This window comes from Oratosquilla oratoria, chromosome 20 (genome assembly GCF_046742065.1).
Source record: "Oratosquilla oratoria isolate Oo_2021 chromosome 20, ASM4674206v1, whole genome shotgun sequence".
Classification (NCBI taxonomy): domain Eukaryota; kingdom Metazoa; phylum Arthropoda; class Malacostraca; order Stomatopoda; family Squillidae; genus Oratosquilla; species Oratosquilla oratoria.
In genome coordinates, this window is record NC_134796.1 from 9,695,827 (window position 1) to 9,700,826 (window position 5,000).

Sequence of the window (5,000 nt, forward strand, 5' to 3'; positions counted from 1 at the left end):
CATCTTAAGGCGAAGGGGGTCGTGGGCTTTGTAGATTATTTTAGTGTTTTCGTTTAGTGTTTGTCTGGTGATGGTGGTTTTGTGTTCTTTTGTCATATGTGTTTTGATGGCGCCATTCTGGAGGTGGTATGAGAGTCTTTTGGAGAGGGTCATAGAAGTCATGCCAATGTATGAGGAGGTGCGGTGCTGACAATCACCGACAGGGCAATCAAACTTATACACGACGTTGACTTCTTGTAGAGGAGGGTTGGGGGGCTGGCTGTTGTTGCACGAGAGAAATTAAAGCTCCAATATAAACTCAAGACTAAGACTCCTGTGTTTCCTATTCCGCTTACATCAACCTGTATACAGAATGTCTCAACATATATATATATATATATATATATATATATATATATATATATATATATATATATATATAGATGCAACACGTATGGCAAGTAACATATAGAAATACAGTAAACCGATAAAAGACCGAACGTTTCTGTTTATTAGGACATCTTTATTGTACAAAAAAAGAAATATCTTCTTGTAGGGGCACGCCTCACAACTCTCTTGATGTAGAGGTTTTCTGTGTAATATCTAATAATACAGTCCATAAGATATTCAAAACGGTAATTTTTTTATTGGTTTAACGATAGAGTGGTTAACGAATGGAATAGGATTAGTAACCATGAAGTAAACCCTGAAACTGTTGGTTGTTCCGAGGGAAGGTTAGATAACTTTGTGAATAAGGATGATAGGTGATAATGGACATGGAACTGCCTAGTGTAGACCGTAAGGTCTCTTGAAGTCTCCTCCATTTTTATCTTCTTATGTTCTTATGATTGTCCTATCGCTATCACCAGAAGTATTTGTTCAGTTGAGGGTGTAACCTTTTGGTTTGTGTAGGCTACATAAGGGGGACTTTATGCAGGCGAGATCAACTCCAAAGGGAGAGTTTTCTACTATTTATTTATAAAAGGAGAATCTAGCTGGAAATATAACAAACTACAAATGGGTCCTGTGGGCAAAATACAGTAAGTGCCGGGCCTTGACCTCGGGCACACCTGGCTGGCAGGCTTGACCGGCTCAGCTCTACTTGTCTTGGTGACATAAGTGTTGTTAATAAAGGGGGTTATTAGGGTGTCATAAGTAACGGTATTAGTTGCTATTCTTAGGCTTTGGAGTTAGTTCTACTTATTGGGGTTAATCGTATGGTTGGTTGGTATGGTTAGGTATGTTATATATATGTTAGCTTATGGGTGATATAATAAGGGGTCAGTTATGATAAAGGGAGTTTAATGGGTTAGTCTGGTGGCATTTGGCATGTTCGTGGCGATATCCTGTTTTGTCTGATTTCTGCTGCGTTAGAGGTGTGTTTTGGGAAAGCAAGGTAAGCAAGAGGCGAGTCTCGCTATGTTGCAAGCATGTGGATCACGTGCGTGGTAGGTAATTGTTAGTAATGGTTACAGAGGGGGAGAGGTGACACCGAGTGAAGACACAGTCGGCACATTTTAAAGGTCAGAATGCACAACAGGAGAAAATTTTCAAACCTCCAAATAGAATGAATAAAGAAACATTGCCGACCATTCCCACTAAATATTTTTGCCATTGAACTTGAATTTAGGCAACAAAAACGCTATTTATATTAATATCATTATTCCTTTATTCATTCAAAATTCATTAAAATTTCTCACAGCTATTCAGTAGATTCAATGTTAAACAATGGCGAACAATGGCGTGTGAATAGTGATGTTTGGCTAATCATAGGTCACACTTCTGAAACTATTTTCTAGGTGCAGACGATTTATTCAGAGTTGAATAACAATGTTTTAGTTACCTAGATTCAAGTTTGATAGCAATAATATATCGTGGTAATGGTCAGCAATTCTTTTTTATTTATTCTGTTAGGGATTTTGAAAAGGTATCTCCCGTTGTGCATTGTGACCTTTAAGGTTTTTGTTTTTGCTAAAGCTGGAGGATTGTATTGACGTGAGAGTGCGTCATCATAGCGACTTAGGCCAATGTTTCTCAAGTTGGAGTCCGGAGACCTTTAGGTGGCCGCAGAAACCTACCAAGGAGTCCGCAGGATGGGGAATTCAACATGTTACGATTTATTCTGGCATGGCTCATTTCTTTTAATATAATTCATGATTACACAATGTGTCTTAATTGAGATGTCTATTTTCTTTCCTGTTTAGTTGCATCTCTCAGAATGTGGCGATAATCTGTGTAATAAGTTATAACATTTCTATCATTAAACGTTTAGAAAAACGTGACTATATCATATCCAATTCCGTATGAAGTGGTTCCCTGGATATGCAAGTTGATGTGGGGGTTTCATAAAGCTTTAAAGGTTGAGAAACATTGACTTAAGTAATAACTAACGGCAACCCACTTGGAATGACTTAACACTCAAGGGATCGGTGGGGAGGGGAGTTCAGACGTCTGGTTGCCACGATGAAAGATTTACAGCAAAATAATTTTATCTGCATTTGTATTACTGAAAAGAACCAAGACATTACAAATGAAAATATATATATATATTCTTTATGACTTTGCTTAGTTGTTGTAGCATTTTTTTCTGTAGTGTTTTATTTACTTTTTAGTTTACACATTTATTTTTATCTATTTATTTATGTATTTATTCATTTATTCATCTATTTTTATATATCTATTTATTTATTAATATATCTATGCACTTATTCGTCGATTTATCTATTTATCTATTTACTTATTCATTCATTTATCTATTTGTCTATCTACCTATCTATTCATCTATTTGTTTATTTACTTGTTCATTTACCTATTTATTCATGCTATTCATGTATCTATTTGTTAATCTATTCATTTATATGGCTATGTACAGTGTCGAGGTGGGCGTGTATTTTACTTGTAGACTCGTGGAATGTTTCTTGTTGGCTTTCTGAATGGTTTCTGCTATCAATGAATTCGTCTGTGGCAAAGGTCTACAAGTTCTTAATTTCTTTTGTGTAGCTTTTATTTTTTTATTTTTTTTTTTTTTTGTAGCTTTTGCTTTCTTGTATACAGATTTCATTTTTCCTTCGAGCTCACGACAACCGTAAGTTGTATAATCGATATGATTGTATAATAAATGATTAATATACTATAATTATACACAATTAATATATAATTGATATAATACAATATAGTTAATATAAACGAATAGATAAATAGATATATAGAGATGTAAATAAATGAATAAAGAGTAGATGAAATAAATAAGTAAATAGAGAAATGAAAATTTATAAAAAATTAAAATCAAAATTAATAGATAAATAGATAAAAGAGTGAATTCACGAGAAAGAGATTAGATATGTAAAATACAAATACATAAGCAGACAATTTCATGAATAAATCAGTAGATACATTGATAAAATAATTTATAGGCAGATAAATGAATGCGCGAATAATTAGGTAATTCAATACAAGAACTGATGCATAAAATGGCATATAATAAACAGAGAAAACATGATGAATTTTCCGTTTTGCGCCTGGCCTGACCTGATCATAAACTGAAAAACCTTGTATTGGTTTGCTTCCATTGAAAATAGGATAAATTCACCAAATGGTTAAAGAAAACTCCTGGGAAATGTTTCTGCTGGAGAGATAGTGCAATTAACGAACTCTAAATGACGAGAAAAATGATGGAAGATGTGGTGAAATCAAGAGTGAAAGCAAGACCTTCCAGACGTAGATTGGAAAGAAACGTTAAGAAAATGTGAAATAAAGACCGAATTTTTTCCTCCTTTTTTTCTTTCTTCTCTATACAAGGCGGTTGATTGTGTAGAAAGTGGACTCAACCCATAAATTATAGCCCATATATCATGGTGGAGGAGGAGGAGGAGGGTACCAGTCCAGAAATGTCAGTTTCCGACGTCAGAATCCTTTTATGACAACCATGTTTTTCCTTTCTGTACTGCAAATGTTCCTCTGAACCACATGTCCTCAACCTAGGGTTCGCGAACCCCCAGCGGTTCGCGGGACGGTTTCCAGGAGTACTTAGAGGCTGGCGAGAGATTTCTTAAGCTTTTAAATCCCCAGAGAAAAAAACATTGTACTTTGTTTTTTATGTTAATGCTTAACTGATGAAAAAAGTCTTTAGAATTTTATATACATTGCTGTGCCACTATATATTCAATTAATCTTATTATGTTAATAGTGAGAAATGTAGTAACACATTTGTAAATCACAACTAACACCACAGTCACGAAAGAAAGAGTTGCGAAAGCGAATCTATATATTTCGATTGCTAACTGCAATCCTCTTCAGAAGAGGATTGCAGTTAGCAATCGAAATATATAGTTTCGCTTACACAACTCTTTCTTTCGTCCGACTGTGGTGTTAGTTGTTAATGTTACCATTCTATATTCTGTGTCAGGCTAATGAGGGTACGGGTCGATGGTCTGGTGACTCTCGAGATACGTAACGGGAAAAAGGTTGAGAATCCACGCCGAGGGCAGCAGGACCCCGTTCCTTAGAAGGGTACAATTGGCTCCATTTCTAGGTGTCTGAAGTACCTGAACATATTTCATAATTTAAAAAAAAAAAAAAAAAAGTATCTTTCATATCGTGAAAATGACTACATTGCATATTTGGAGGACCCTAGGGAGTTTAGTGACTGCATTGTAAATTTGGAGGTTCTGAGGCAAAGGCCACACTGTTGTAATGGGTTTAAATTGGACAAAATTAGGTTTAAGATGGAAATGGGCAAGAACTGGTTTACAAATAGAGTGGTTAACGAAGGGATTAAACCTAATAACCATCGTTTTAAGAAAAGATGAGTTAAACTTAGGGATAGATAATGACAGATGGTAAGAGGCATGGAACTGCCTGGTGTAGGCCTTATGGACTCTTACATCCTCCTTCATTCTGGCCAGGGTAGAAGTTAAAAATGGGAATAAAATAAATTTACACACGCAAGGTCCTGTTCACACTAGCAGTTTCAACCGAGGCGGTTCAATTACAATAAGTAATTGGAGGTTTTTACACACAAG